Source organism: Nycticebus coucang, chromosome Y, assembly GCF_027406575.1.
Source record: "Nycticebus coucang isolate mNycCou1 chromosome Y, mNycCou1.pri, whole genome shotgun sequence".
In the NCBI taxonomy this organism is placed as follows: domain Eukaryota; kingdom Metazoa; phylum Chordata; class Mammalia; order Primates; family Lorisidae; genus Nycticebus; species Nycticebus coucang.
The window spans coordinates 19,394,383-19,411,006 of record NC_069805.1 but is presented as its reverse complement, the minus strand read 5'-3'; the positions used below and the strand labels follow the sequence as shown (position 1 = coordinate 19,411,006).

Here is a 16,624-nt window from a genome sequence, read left to right as displayed (position 1 = left end):
TTAGCTGTATGTGGCTTATTTTCTGCGTTCACCATGATGTTTCATTGATCTACATGACTATTTTTATATGCACTGTCCCATAGTGTTTTGGCCACTATATCCTTCTAGTATAATTTGAAGTCAGGCAATGTGATGCCTCCAAATTTTTTTCTTTTTGTTGAAGATTGCTTTGTCTTTTCTGTCTTTTTTGGTTCCTTATGAACTTAAGAATTGCTTTTTCTAATTCCATGAACAAGGACATTGATATTTTTATAGGGATTGCTTTGAACATGTAAATTCCTTCAGGCAGTGTGTTCACTTTAACTACTATAGAACCTTTGTAAGTTGACCAGCCAAGGGACTATAGCAAACTGGGCAGCATATAGAGATGGTCAGCATAAGGCACTTGGCCTACTGTACCAGTATGTCCATGTGGTACATGTCCAGTCTATAAAAATTAGGTCAACTTGAGAATTGAAAATGCTGCACTGGCATGGGAAGAAAAACATGCTCCATCCTCAGCTCACACATTCACAGCACAATGGCTTGGAAAAGTAGCAAGCCCCTCAGGACACCCCCACCCCATCCCTGGAGGACACTGAACCCCAGGCCAAGGATCATTGCTGACCTAGTGGAAGATGGCCATTTGCACCCCATCAAAGCTGAAAGGCTGGCCTAGGGGCTGCAGGGCCAAGGGCACTTCAGCACAGCTGCCTCAAACACATCAAGATCCAGGAGAGTAACCAGCCACTATGAGGCCATGAACCTTTGCAACCATCCCACACTGTGACAAGAGCTCCACTCCCCAGTGAGGACCCCTCCAAGCCTCACTTATTTATAAACCAGCAGCAGGCAGTGTGTGGCTGGCCCTTTGTACAGGCAGCCTCAAGGATGTTACTGGATGCACATTCAAGCACCTGGTAGGTGGTTCCTTCCCAGTGACTTGGCGGCAACCTGGGCCAGGCACACTGACATACTCAGACGTGCTCCAGCTCACAGATGGCTGTCTTCAAACTACTCTCCTGTGGGCTGTGGTTCTGTGCCTCTTCCCATGCCTCTGGGGTGCCTGGTCCCAGGGACGTGTTTGCAATTTTTCTACCAGTACTCCAGTGGAAGCTGTAAAACACAAACCCAATGGTGCAACAGTTCTGATTGGTGGTTTTGGTCTGTGTGGAATTCCAGAGAACCTTACTGGAGTAAAAGGACTAGCTGCAGTTAGCAACCATGCAAAGGTTGACAACTTTGGACTTCGATATAAGCAGATAAAATGTATGGTCTACTCCAGTGGGGAGAAAACGCAGAATTGGAATGACAGTACTTATCTGGTGAATTAGAAGTAGAGCTGACACCTCAGGGTGCACTTGCAGGGAAGATTCCTGCAGGTGGGGCTGGGGATTCTGTATTTAACACCAGCACAAAGTATGGGATCCTGGTATAAGAAGGAGGATTCCAATCAAATACAAAAAAGATTTCAGCATCATCACTGCCAGCAGGTCAAGAGAGGTGAGGGAGTTCAGTGGTCAGTGCTTTACTGTGGAGGAAGCAATTACAAGGGCTTTAGCTTTGGTGAAAGCCTGGAAGGCAGAATGAGCAGGAAATGTAATTTTCAGGAAAATCAGGAGGAATTTCAATTTTCCAATGAGCAAAGCTGCAGCAATAACAGTGGTAGAGGTTGGAGAAATTGTGGATATTGGCACATTTGCTAAAGAAGACATTCATATTCCTCAGATTTAGGTATCTCACCTTATAAAGGGAAAAAAAATGAGAAAATAATTGAGTGTTTATCAATTCACAAAGATGTAAATGGAAAAGCCAAATTTGGGAAACCCGGAGATGATATAAGGGAACGTATCATTGAGTGGGCAGCTCTTGAGTTTGAGGATGGCATGGTCCATATCCAATACAACACGAAGCCAATGAAGATCTAATCAATGCAGGCAGGGAAACGGCTGTTATTCTTTTTTTATTTGTTTATTTTTACATAATATACATGTGTTTATTAGGTTTCCATTTTTTTGCCTTCACAAAATTAAAAAGGCTTAAAATTTAATAACAATAACAATGTTTAAGATAAGGACTAGAAACAAAAACCTCGTAAAGAATGAATGAACATAAATACATTCAGAAAAGAAATCAGACAATTGCTACATCAAAATATTAAGCAATAATGATAATAATGCAAAGAAAGTAACATTCACATTGTCGGATAAGAGTATGTCTATAATAGAATGCTTTGACTCAGATTCAGGATGGAATCATTAGTTAACTTATTATTTTTTTTAAGTCTCAAAAAATAGACAACTGATATTTATAAATAAAAGTAAAAGATAATTTCGAAAAACAGATCATGCCAAATCTTATAGATGATAGAAAAAGAAAAAATACTTCAAGATCATTCTACTTGATCTGTGTACACCTGATATTAAAATTGGAGAAAATAGGGCAGCGCCTGTGGCTCAGCGGGTAGGGTGCCGGCCCCATATGCCGAGGGTGGCGGGTTCAAACCCAGCCCCAGCCAAACTGCAACAAAAAAATAGCCGGGCGTTGTGGCGGGCGCCTGTAGTCCCACCTACTTGGGAGGCTGAGTCAAGAGAATCGCCTAAGCCCAAGGATTTGGAGGTTGCTATGAGCTGTGTGACGCCACAGCATTCTACTGAAGGTGATAAGGTGAGACTCTGTCTCTACAAAAAAAAATAAATAAAATTGGAGAAAATATATTATTATAAGGGGGAAATTACAAACATATGTCACTTATCAATGAGGATGCAATATCCTAAACAACATATTAACATGTCTTTTTTCTCCAGCCATGAATCATTTGCAATGATTAGAGGGGGAAATGTCAATCTAACAATGATAGGAACAATGCAGGTTTCCAGATAAAGTGACCTGGCTAACTGGACAATTTCTGGGAAGATGATAAAAGGAATGGTGGTGCTATGGATTTAGCATCCAGTGCCAAAACCAAAGTGGTGGTCACCAAAGAGCATTCAGAAAAAGAAAATGTACATAAAAACATGAAGAAATGTACCTTACCACTGACTGGAAAGCAGTGTGTCAACTGCATTATTACTGAAAAGTAATATCACCCAGGTTATCTGTGAATCCATCAAACAATCCAAGAATGCAAGTTCATTGGTCCCAGTGATGTCTTGTTCCTGGAGGAAAGCATCAATCAACTGAAGACCATAATTATTTTAAGGCTTAAATCTGGATTCACACACAAGCTGTGTTCCATGAGGACAAGAAGAAAGGGCTAACTCTGGGCTCTAGGAAGGCCTGACGGGAAGACACACAGAAGAGCACCAGGTATGACTTTTTCACTTTCACCAAAACTCCTGCCGGTGTAACAGATCACAAACTGAAATGTGGACACCTGTCCCAGGCTGGATGTTTTTCATTTTAAACCCTTTGTATTTAAGGTTTCAACTGCTCCAGGCAGCCTAGAGGAAGAAGACTAGAAAACTAGAAAGGTTTACTGTATACTAACGAGCAGTACCTGATTAGTTTTCTTCTAATATTTCAGGCTTTATGCAGCCATTTAGAATTTATTCTCTTAAAAGTACTCGACAGAGGTGGGCAGGAAGATGGCCCACTAGAGGCAAGTTTCCCCAGAGGCTCCTGACCAGAAGGGGAGATTCTGGACAGATTTGGCCTCTGAAACTGAAAGAGGGGAGCTGAGATATGAAAAAAAATAGACAAGCACACATGATGCCAGCTGTGTAAACCTGTGATTCCAAGAAAGAGGTGCTAATGAACAAATTCCAGGTAGAAAGCCTGTTGCCAGGAGAAAAAGAGTCTCCTCCCCAAAGCAGGAGGCGTGCTGCATTGTTTTCTCTGCAAGTGAGAAGGGGACAAAAGACCTCTCATTTTACCCCCTGAGTGAGAGTGAGAGCTGCTAAATACTGGGCCTCTTCCTCCTCCAGAGTGGCCCCCCCATAAGCCTAGGCATTATCCTGCTCAGCATGAAAATAAATACTCTTCCTGCAATTCTGAACTTTTATTCCAAGCTTTCCCCCTTGTCTGGCAGTCTGAAGGTCTACCTCCTGCAGAGCTCAGAGTGTGTGGCCATTCCCTTGGTGGTCTGGGCATTCATTATATGGATAGAAGCTGGGAAACAGTGACTTCAGTAGAGGCAGAGAGGAATGGGAAGACAGGGACATTTGGGAGAAAGAAATGCATGCGACATTGCACTGAGGGCAGTAGCACTAACCTCTTTTCAGACTTTAAGGGTGGAGCCACTGATTCTGGTGCAGAGGTACTGACCCCTGTTAAGACAGAGCCATTACTACCTAATTGGGACTTTATTTATTTTAAATTTTCCCCTTCTTTATTTTTATTAAAACATAACTGTATACATTAATGCATTAATGGGATATAATGTGCTGATTTTATATACAATTTAGAATCCTTACATAAAACTTGTTAACAAAGCCTTCACTTCACTTAATTATTGTGGTAAGACATTTGTACTCTACACTTAATGGGTTTGATATGTACCCTTGCAATATGCATGATAGATGAGGTCTCACTGTTTTACCCTCCCACCCTCCAACCACCCTTTCCCTTCCCCTCCTTCATCCTGGGCTATATTTCTGTTTTGTCTTTCATATGAAAATGTGCGTGACTATAAATTGGTTTCATAATAGTACTGAGTACATTGGATACTTTTTTTTTACATTCTTGAGATACTTTACTAAGAAGAATATGTTCCAGCTCCATCCATGTAAACATAAAAGGGGTAAAGTCTCCATCTTTTTAAAGGCTGCATAATATTCCAGGATATACAGATACCACAATTTATTAATCCATTCAAAGGCACTTGAGCTTCTTCCGTGAGTTGCCAATTATGAATGAGCCACAATAAACAATCTGATGCAAATATCTTTGTTGTAAAATTACTTTTAGTCTTTTGAATATATACCTAGTAGAGGAACTGCAGGATGGAATGGCAGGTCTACTTTTAGTTCCTTAAGTGTTCTCCAAACTTCTTTCCAAAAGTAACATATTAGCCTCCATTCCCACCAGCAATGCAGAAGTGTTCCCTTCTTTCCACATCCACACTAACGTGTAGTTTGTTGATTTTGCGATGTGGGCTACTCTTACTGGAGTTAGATGATATCTCAAAGGGGTTTTGATTTTCATTTCTCTGATGATTAAAGATGATGAGCAGATTTTCATGTGTCTGTAGGTCACATGCTTGTCTTCTTCAGAGAAGCTTCTGTTCAATTCTCTTGCCCACAATGAAATGGGATCACTTGTTCTTTTCTTCTTAATAATTTTAAGTTCTTTGTGGATTCTGGTTATTAAGCCTTTGTCAGAAAAATAACCTGCAAATATCTTCTCTCATTCTGAGGGCTGTCTGCTTGCTTTACTTGCTGTGTTCATAGCTGTGCAGAAGCTCAGAGATCAAACTTTCACTCTTCACAGATAATATGATATTATACCTGGAAAACCCCAGGGACTCAACTGCAAAACTCTTAGAAGTGATCAAGGAATATAACAGTGTCTCAGGATACAAAAACCATGCTCACAAATCAGTAGCTTTTATATATACCAGTAATAGTCAAGCTGAAAAAAACAGTCAAGGACTCTATTCCTTTTACAGTAGTGCCAAAGATGAAATATTTGGGAATTCATAACAAAGGATGTGAAAGATCTCTATAAAGAGAACTATGAAACTCTGAGAAAAGAACTAACTGAATACATTAACAAATGGAAAAACATACCCCATGCTCATGGCTTGGAAGAATCAACTTTGTTAAAATGTACATTTTATCCAAAGCAATATACAAATTTAATGCAATCCCTGTTAAAGCACCACTTTCATACATTAAAGATCTGGAAAAATAGTACCTAATTTTATATGGAATCAGAAAAAAAATCTAATAGCCAAGACACTATTCAGAAATAAAAACAAATCAGGAGGAATCATGCTATCATATTTCAGACTATACTATAAATCCATAGTGATCAAAACAGCATAGTACTGGCACAAAAATGGAGAGGTAGCTATATAGAACAGAATAGAGAACCAAGAAATGAACCCAGATACTATTTTTATTTGATCTTTGATAAGCTTATTAAATTGGGGCAAAGATTCCCTATTTAACAAATGGTGCTGGTAATTGGCTGGCAACATGTAGAAGACTGAAATTGGATCCACACCTTTCACCATTAACAAAAATTGAATCTTACTAGGTAAAAGATTTTTTTTTTACCATAACCGTTTATTAAAGTAGATACAGAACACTTCTTTTCTCAAATTTCAATACTGTTTTACATGTTTTCTGTTTGTGAAACAACTCCTATTATGTTTATAACCCCAAATTTCAATTGTTAACAGATTAACTTAATATTCACTTGTCAAACACAGTTGATAATCTTCAGGGGAAAATACATCAAAAGCATATATACAATTATAGAAGTTCTTACTATACATGTATCATGGAAGATGCATTTTATTACTTTTTACATATTCTAAAACACATTCACATTCATTTGAATGAAGATAAATAGATTCAAACTGGCTGACAGACTGTTCTGTTGGTTGAGGTCCTTCATTTTATTTTTTGTGATAAGAAAATCCAAAATTATTAACATTGAATTTCTCATCATACATTCATCTAAAAACAGTTAAACTAGTAAAGGAAGATTATAGATTAACTGGTTAATTTAGTTTTTTTATACTGGCTTATTATTAAATTAATTTATTGCTGGGGATATCTGCTAGAGAAGGAAAAATGTTTTGGAGAAACTTCTTCCAGTTATTAGAATTTGATAAAGAAACAAAATGAAAACAAAAGGAAAAAATAATTGCAAAGCCTTATGATGCTATTTTTTGGACTAGTCTTTTATGTTCAGATGATCGTTTTAAGTGTTTTCATTTTCATAAAGTAAATACCTGAAAAGAAAGACACATTGTATATGGTTTTTCCCAAAATATAGCTTTTAAAAATATATATACATATATCTATAAGCTAAAATTATGCAAAACCAATAAACAAAACACAGTATAGAAAGCGGATGCAGCATATAGATTATAAAATGTCCCCACAGCAGTTGGGGGCTTCCCCCTCCCTTTACCTGTTTCATGATTTTATAATCACACCTAAGTATTATCAAGCCTGAAATAAAGGCACTACTGATAACAGGTAGTGCAAAAAAGCTCAGATATTTCTTTGAATAAAATACTTTTAAATGAGTAGATTAAAATGCAAAATGGCACATTTTTTCAACTCATTCCAGTGTCAAAGCTTAACCAAAAACCTAAATATACAAATGCAGCCTGGAAACATTTTAGTGCAAATACGAAAAGTAACGGCATAATTTAGTTACTTTAAATAAGGCATTGTATGGGTAGGGATTTTTTTTTATGAGGGACAAAGAATGTAATGGCATCTGGTGCAATGTCTTCAAACTTAAGAAAACAAAATAAGAGGTGAAAACTCACCTACTAATTATTTAATTTATCAATCTAACTTATAAGGGGAGACTAAAGTGTGATTTGTGAAGAACAAAATATTTTCTTAGATTTGTTGATGGCAGCAAAAAATAACATATGAGTTCTCCTGAAGTCTGTACACAGAAGTCAGCATTGCAAGAAGAGAACATTAAACTTGCCGAGGAGCTGGGGAGAAGCAGAGACGAAGTCACAAGTCATCGAAAGCTGGAAGAGGAAAGATCTGTGCTCAATAATCAGTTGTTAGAAATGAAAAAAAGAGAATCCAAGTACATAAAAGATGCAGATGAAGAAAAAGCCTCCTTGCAAAAATCCATCAGTATAACTAGTGCCTTACTCACAGAAAAGGATGCAGAGCTGGAAAAACTGAGAAATGAGGTCACAGTGCTCAGGAGAGAAAACGCCTCTGCCAAGTCCTTGCATTCAGTTGTTCAGTCTCTAGAGCCCGATAAGGTGAAGCTTGAGCTCAAGGTAAAGAACTTGGAGCTTCAACTCAAAGAAAACAAGAGGCAGCTCAACAGCTCCTCAGGTAATACTGATACTCAGGCAGAAGAGGATGAAAGAGCCCAGGAGAGTCAGATTGATTTCCTAAACTCAGTAATAGTGGACCTTCAAAGGAAGAATCAAGATCTCAAGATGAAGGTAGAGATGATGTCAGAAGCAGCCCTCAAGGGGAATGAGGATGAGCTCAACAATTATGACAGTGATGACCAGGAGAAACAGTCTAAGAAGTCTTGCCTCTTCTGTGACATTTGTGACTGCTTTGAGCTGCATGACACAGAGGATTGTCCTACCCAGACACAGATGTCTGATGACCCTCCCCACTCTACACACCATGGCAGTCAGAGTGAGGAACGCCCGTACTGTGAGATCTGAGAGATGTTTGGCCACTGGGCAGCCAACTGCAATGACGACAATACCTTCTGATGAAGCCTCAAGTCAAGAACTTGGCTTTTTCAGGCGTGTTAGTGTTTAAGCAATTTAACACCAGCATTGTGTGTACAGACTTCAGGAGAACTCATATGTTAATTTTTGATGCCATCAACAAATCTAGGTAAAAGATTTAAACGTAAGACATCACACTATAAAGATACTTTGAGAGAGTGCAGGGCAAACCCTTGAAGAAATTCACCTGGCAGTATCCTTTATGAGGGGACCCCTCCAGGAAATTGAAGCAACACCAAAAATACATTACTTGGATATTATCAAAGTAAAAACCTTCAGATTGGGAGTTTAATGGATGGGGGTGCTGACCGTGATTTGGACATTCAAGGGTGAAGCCACTGACTCCTGGTTGGGACTTTTGCCTGTGGGAGTGTGGACTCTCAAAGGGTGCAGTCATTGATGCCTGGTTTGGACTTTAAAGGGCTGGGCACTGACACCATGTTTGGACTTTGAAGGGTAAATGAACTGATTTCCAGTTCAGACTTACAAGGCTGGAGGTGCTGATGCCTTAGTCCTAACTGTGGCTAGTGATCTTTTCAGAATTGGTCATACACAGGAGGGGGCAGTCTCCATCCTCTTGTGTATGTTGGCTGTAAATGTCTGTGGATTTCTACTATCTAGGAATTAAGAGACCCTTTGATCTCTCCCTACCAGGCAGTGATTGTACTGTCCAGGTCAATCTGTTGAGAACTCTAGACATGGGCTGTCCACCTGGGGTCTCTCTGAGGTTGAGCTGTGGTTGTTTTGAAGTGGGAAAGAACTGAATATCCTTCACCATCTGTCACTTATCAAAGGAAAAATGACAATGTGTCTGGGTTCCTTTATAGATACTCTATGCTAGTCCATATATCTACATCTCTGTTTTTCTGCCAGTACCACGCTGTTTTAATCACGATAGACTTGGAGTATAACCTAAAATTTGGCAACGTGATGCCTCCAGATTTCTTTTTATTTCTAAGAATTTTATTTACTAATAGGGTTTTTCTGGTTCCATATGAATTGACGTACTATTTTTTCAAGATCTTAAAGGTCTGACATTGGTGCTTTGATGGGTATTGCATTGAATCTATAGATTTCTTTGGGTATTATGGAAATTTTAACAATGTTGATTCTTCCCAGCCATGGGCATGGTATGTTCTTCCATTTGTTAACATCTTCGGCTAGTTCTTTTCTCAAGGTTTCATAGTTCTCTTTACAGATATGTTTCACATCTTTTGCTAGATATATTTCCAAGTATTTCATCTTCTTTGGCACTACTGTAAAAGGAATAGAGTCCTTGACCATATTTTTGGCTTGACTATTGTAGGTATATATAAAAGCTACTAATTCACAGGTATTGATTTTGTATCCCGAGACACTGCTATATCCCTTGATCACTTCTAAGTGCTTCATATTTGAGTCCCTGGGTTTTTCCAGATATAAGATTATCTGAAAAAGTGAGAGTTTGACCTCTTCTGTCCTTATTTGAATAACCTTGATCCCCTTCTCTTGCCTGATTGAGAAGTCTAGGACTTCTAGTACTGTGTTGAATAACAGTGGTGACAGTGGGCATCCTTGTCTAGTTCCAGATATGAGTGGAAATGTTTTCAATTTTACTCCATTCAATATACTATTGGCTTTGCATTTGCTGTAGATGTCCTCTATCAGTGTAAGATACAGCCCCTCTAAGCCTATTTCTTAAGTATGCTAATCATGAAAGGATATTATCAAAATCCTTTTCTGTATCAATGGATAGAATTATACGGTTTTTGATTTTATTTATATGGCATATTATAATTACAGGTTTATATATGTTGAGCTAAACTGGTAACCCTAGAATAAAACCAACTTGAACGTAGTGTATAACTTTTTTAATATGTTGTTGAATTCTTTTTTATAGGATCTTATTGAATATTTTTGCATCAATATTTATTAATGGTATTATTCTATAATTATCTTTCTTTGTTGGGCCATTTCCTGGTTTGGGAATCAGGGTGGTATTTGCTTCATAGAATGTGTTGGGGAGGATTCCTTCCTTAACTTTGTTTTAGAAAATATCATGTAATGTAGGTACTAGTTCCTCTTTGAAGATTTGGTAGAATTCTGATGTGAAATCATCTGGTCCCATGATTTTCTTTTTTTGAAGAGTCTATATACTTGCTTCTATTTCAGTGCAGAATATAGGTCTATTTGAAATCTCTAATTCTTTCTGGTTGAATTTAGGAAGGTGGCGTACTTCCAGGTATTGGTCCATTTCCTCCACATTTTCATATTTCTGAGAATAGAGTTTTATTACAGTAATCATTGAAGATTTTTTTTTTAATTTCTGTGTTATCTGTTGTTATTTCCTTTTTTGTTTCTGATAGAAGTTATTATAGATTTTACTTTTCTGTTTATTGGTTAGTCTAGCCAGAGATTTATTGATTTTATTCACCTTTCCAAAGAACCAAATTTTTGTTTTGCTGATCTACTGAATGATTCTTTTGTTTTCAATTTTATTTAATTCTGCTTTAATTTTGGTTATTTCTTTTCATATGGTGGGTTTGTAATTAGATTGTTCTTCTTTTTCCAGTTTCTTGAGATGTCCTAAAAAGTTGCTGACTTGCTCCCTTTCTGTTTTCTTGATGAAGGTATCTAATACTATGTATTTCCCTCTAAGGACTGCCTTTGCAGTATCCCCCAGTTTCTGTCTTCATTATTATTTTGATCGCCAAATCTGATGATTTCTTTCTTAATCTCATATTTAATCCAGCTATCATTCTTTCCATGACTTTGCTTGAGTATGAAGATTTCTGCTACTGTTGAGTTCAATTTTTATTCTGTCATCACAGTCCAAGAAAGACAAGGAATCATTTCTATTCTTTTGAATTTGATACAATTAGACTTGTGTCCTAAGATATGATCAACTTTGGAGGATGATCCATGGGATGAAGAGAAGAATGTGTATTCAGTTTTATTAACATGAAATGTTCTGTAAATTTTCCCCAGGGTGAAGTTTAAGTACATTGTTTCCTTCTTTAGTTTCTTCGTGGAGGGTCTATCCAGAACTGCCAAAGGGGTGTTAAAATCTCCAACTATTATACTGCAGGAAGATATCAAATTAGTCATGTCAGTTAGTCTTTCCTTTATAAATTGAGGAGCATTCAGGTAGGGTGTATAAATGTTAATTATTGAAATCTCTTCACAGTGAGTGTTTCCCTTGACAAATATGTAGTATCTTCCTTATTTTTTCTTATTTTAGTTGGCTTAAATCAAATTATATCTGCAAATAAGATGGCAACTCCTGCTTTTCTGATTTTCTTTTGCCTGTAAATGAATGACCCATCCTTTCATCCTGAGTCTTTCTTTCTTCTTTGAGATAAGATTAGTCTCCTGTAGGCTACAGACATATGGTCTAGTTTTTTGTTTGTTTGTTTGTTTGTTTGTTTGTTATCCAGTCACCCAATCTGTGTTTCTTGGAGGAGAATTTAAGCCATTCACATTATGGAAGAATTGATAGGTATAGTAGTGTATTGGCTGTCATGTTTTTCAAAGGTCCTGTGTATATTTTTAATTATTTAACTGTTGCAGGAATACAAGGCCCAATGAAGAGAAAGAGCAACCAAACACCACGTTTATAAGAGGAAGGGCTTTATTCACCAGCCGGGAGCTTACGGCATAGAAGAATTCCAAATGGCCATGCTCCCCAACTGTCTTGGTCTTTCCCTTTTTATTGACAGTCAAAAAGTTCCACCCCACAGGTACCCTTCTCACTGGCCAGTTTGAATCAAGCAGGAGATGACATTCCCGCCCCTACAGAACTACAGGATTTCACAGAACTTGGAAATTTCCAAGTTTCAGGAAGTTAAGTTTACAAATACCCAAGAGCTGAGTCACCATGGAGAGGACCCTGCATGTGTATACTTGTGGTCTCCTTGAGAAGACCTGTTCTTCTAGATCTCACCCTTCTCGGGTATCATCTCTCATTCCCCCTTTTTGAGACTCCAATATATTTTAATTTGGGGTCTCAATATCAGCTTGTTTCTGCAGGTGCAAATGTTAATTACTTTTCAGCACTGAGATTTTAGGGACTGTGACTCTTGGTGGGTTCTCTACTCAGGCCTTAATAGTACCATGGTGGTGCGCTAATATACATATGAGTTTTTACTTTTCCCTGTGACATTTCCCCCCTTTGCCCAAAGTTCAAAGTCCAATTAAGATAAGTCCCTCGAGGAGTTTCCTCAGGCTTCAGCCATGCATTGACCATCCAGCTCCCAGTATGTGCCTGGAGCAGGGCATGTCGATTGTCGCAGGGTATGTAGATTGTCTTAAAAGTTAAATTTACTTTCCAAGGGTCAGGGAAGCCCTATTCAGCCAGCTGTGATGACTCTAGATGAGGATTCTTTCCATCTTCACTGCTGTGCGTGTGGTCAGAATGATGGTGTAAAGTCCTTTCTACCTTGGTTTCAGGGGGACCAAGTTCTGATTCCAGACCTATACTTGGTCCCCTTGATCTTCCAGAGAGAAAAGATGTAAAGACGCAAATGACTAAACAGAACACAGTTAATTACCCCGGTGGAGATTTTCCTTGTTACTCTTTATAGGGTTTTTGTCTATTCAGTTCAGTCTTTCCAAGTTCTTTTAGGAGTTCCAGCTTAATTGCAGAAAATTGACAGAGGCCTCTTTGAACAACACCAGTGGCAAGGCCTGCCAGTTAAGCTTTGCTTCCTGACAGAGTTTACCAATTTCTGCTTTTATGGTACTGTTTATGCACTTTACCCAGTCTAAGCTTTGAGGCCTATTAATTATTCAAAGTTTTAGCTTATTATTTGTCCTAGTTCTGTTATTAAGGCTAGCCCATTGTCAAATTTAAAACAGTGGCTACCTAAACCATGGGACGATTTCTCTGGGAAATATTTTTACTACTTTAGGAGTCCTTTTTATCCTGATGGGGAAGGCTTTTACTTATTCCAAGTCTGATAGACCATCACCAGCCAGTACTTGTTCCCTCTAAACCTGGTCATTTCAGTAAAGTCTACCTGGAAGTCCTTGAAGGGCATTGCTCCATACGAATGGATCTCTGGGGGTACCACTGGTTCTTGGCACGAATTGAACTGGCTGCCGGTGACACACTGTAGACTGACAGTTTTGGCCAGGGCTGCCAGGTGGGAGATGTAGAAGTATTGGCCAAGCAACTTCATCAAATATTCCTGTCACCACGGTGGTTCCTAGATTCTGGGGGACTGCTACTCATTCGTCTGGCATCTTTATTCATCCTCCCTCTGCTTCCTGATTCCCCTCTGCTGCTAACCATTTCTTCTCCTGCCAGGAGTAGATAGGGGTGATCACAGGGACCCATGGGATGAGGGGAGCCACTCGTGACACCTGTTACATCTGGGAGGCAGCCCTCTTTGACTCAGGGTCAGCTCTGGTGCTCCCCTTAGTGATGGTGGAAGCATCTCTTTGAAGTTCACGACAGTGCATAACTGCCACTTTCCGAGGTTTCCATACTGCCTCTAGCAACTGAAGTTATCTCCTGCTGATACTTAATGTCTTTTTTTTCCCCCAGAATTTAATAGTCCCTTCTCCTTTTACAATGTCCTGCATACTTGGAGAGTCAAAAAAGTATACTTAGAGTCTGTGTAAATATTTATACTTTTTTCTTGGCTTAACTCTAAGGCTTGGGTCAAGGCAATTAACTCAGCCTTCTGAGCAGATGTCCCTTGAAGTAGAGGCTTAGCCTCCACAGTCTCTGTTAAGGTAACCACTGCATACTCAGCCCGCCACTCACCTTGCGCTGTCACGTAACTACTTCCATCTACATACAAGTCCCAGTCTGCATCTGTCCAAGGCTGGTCACACAAGTCAGTTCTTCTAGAGTACACATTATCTATAACTTCTGTACAGTCATGCTCAGTCTCTCTTCCACTGACTTGAAGAAACGTGGCTTGGTTTAGAGTGTTGCATTAGAGAGCCAAAAATGTCCCTCAGTGTCCACTAAATTGACCACAGGGTGCGGTACTTTCACTCTGAGATCGTGCCCTAGAGTCAGCGTATGAGCTTCTTGCACAAGGAGAGCAGTAGCGGCTAGAGCCTGTAAATAGGGTGGCCAACATTTTGCCCCTCTATCCAACTGCTTAGAGAGGTAGGCTACAGGCCTTAGCAAGGACCTAAACAGCTGGGTTAATATACCCACAGCCATTTGATCACTCTCTGAGACATACAGAGTAAAAAGCTTGGCCAAGTTTGGCAGTCTCAATGCAGGTACAGCCATCAGCCTCATCTTTAGCTGGGAGAAGGCATGTTCCTCTTTTCCTCCCCACTCCAAGGGCACTCTCTCCTCTCCTTTAGTTGCCTCATACAAGGGCTTAGCTAAAACGGCAAAGTTAGGGATCCAAAGACGATGGAAGCCAACCGGGCCTAAGCATTTTTAAATCTGCTTTTGGCTCATGGGGTTGAGGAGGTAATTAATGACCCGCCTCCATTTCATGCCTAGATACCTCTACCCCTGCTGGATAGTAAATCTTCGATAATGTACTGGCTGCTGGCAAATCTGGGCCTTCTGTTTGGATAATTTATAGCCACATACCTCTAGATGTCATAAAAGATAGTCCATACCTCGGGCACAGGCCTCCTGGGTAGAATGTCCTGAAAGGAGGTCATCGACATATTGGAACAGCACACATTCTAATTCCTCAGCCTGGAATTTCTGGAGGTCACAAGCCAGCCCTTCTCCAAAAATTGTGGGTGTTTTGAACCCCTGTGGCAACCTGGTCAATGTGTACTGTTTCCATGTCTGGTCTCTCCCACTGGAAAACAAACAGTCTCAGGCTTCCCAGAGCCAGCCTTATACTGAAGAAGGGTTCTTTTAAGTTCATACAAGAGGGCCACTTGGCTTCTGCTGGCAGCAGATTCAGCAGAGTAGGATGCAGTGTTTACAGTTACACCATTTACTGGGAAATTCTAGATAACATTTAATACTGCACAAGTTTTCCAGTGTAGCCAACAGGTGACCTTTGTGGAGTCTTAAGGCTTCAGAGTAAATATAACTACTGCATGTAATTCTATACTCTTTGGCCAGTCTCTTAGTCCCATTTAACAGATCAATTTAGTAAAACAGTTAGGTCTCATTTTATGAGTTGACAGTACAGACAAGGCTGGGATCTAAATACAGGTGGACCACAGCCTCTTTTTCCTCCTTTTAAACTATATTTATCTCTCCAATTTCTCTTTTTACTAAAGGCAAATTATAGTAGAACTAACTTATTTGCCAAAATAAACTGTACCTTCAGTATACGGGGTCTGATTATTTGCATAAAGTGCAGTAAGAATAATTATTAGACATCTAGGATCTTCTTTTCTTTAAAATTGACTTTGCTGGAACCTCTTATAAGGAATCTCAGGCTGGACTTTTTGAAATCCTTTCAGAATCCAGGTTTCAACTGTGCCTTTAGATACCTGTATGCATTGGGTAAATTCCTCTTCTCTTGAAGTTCCCAAGCATATTTCAATTCCCAGACCCGTTAGCAAGTAACTGTCATTACGTACCACAGATCAGGAAAAGTTACTGATGGGTATCTGGCCAGTTTTCCAAAGGGCTTTTTTATTGGCCTTATAAAGTCAACCTTAATTCTTTAATGCAGTCTGCACACCTCTGGAAATGCTATTCCAGCCAAAGCTTTGGTAAAATAACCAGTCCCTTCATCATGTCCTATAGAACAAAACAGATTCTTATTGAACTTATGCAAATAACTATATTGTCAGAAAGTAAGAGTACTTACAAATGGCTTTCAAATTCCAGAGAAATCAAGGAGAGAGAAAAATACATGTTTCAAACTCTGCTCATAAGTATATATACATTTCTTGAAAAGCTACAAATAGCTCAAAAGACAAAAAAAGATTTTCTTCATTTCTGGAAAACAGAACACAGAAAGAATCATTCAAGCAAAAAGCCATTACACACTAGACAAGTTCCATGTAACTGATTTCTGTTTTTTTGAAGTTATGTTAGCAATACTCATGAACATGTTAACTTTCCAAGGAAAGTTCTAAAAATCGGCTTTTTAGTCCAAAGGTATTCAATTTCCAAAGACATCAGAAATTTGAATTTGAGAGAATTCATCAGCTTCTCTTAATATTTCTTTTTCTTTTTAGGATGAACTTTGGATTCAGCCAGTTACATAAGAAATAGTTTTTTTTTTAAGATGAATTAAAATTATTACCAACCATATATGTTAGGACAGAGCAATGTTTTATACATTAGGACAGACCAATGCTTTA

The 16,624-nt window shown here is 38.9% G+C and overlaps 2 pseudogenes; both read left to right on the top strand.

The window, feature by feature from the left end:
* Positions 1-978: 978 nt before the first annotated feature.
* Positions 979-3,344, top strand: LOC128579144 (succinyl-CoA:3-ketoacid coenzyme A transferase 1, mitochondrial-like; annotated as a pseudogene).
* A 3,998-nt stretch (positions 3,345-7,342) lies between these two features.
* LOC128579136 (CAP-Gly domain-containing linker protein 1-like) lies at positions 7,343-8,368 on the top strand (annotated as a pseudogene).
* Positions 8,369-16,624: the final 8,256 nt, after the last annotated feature.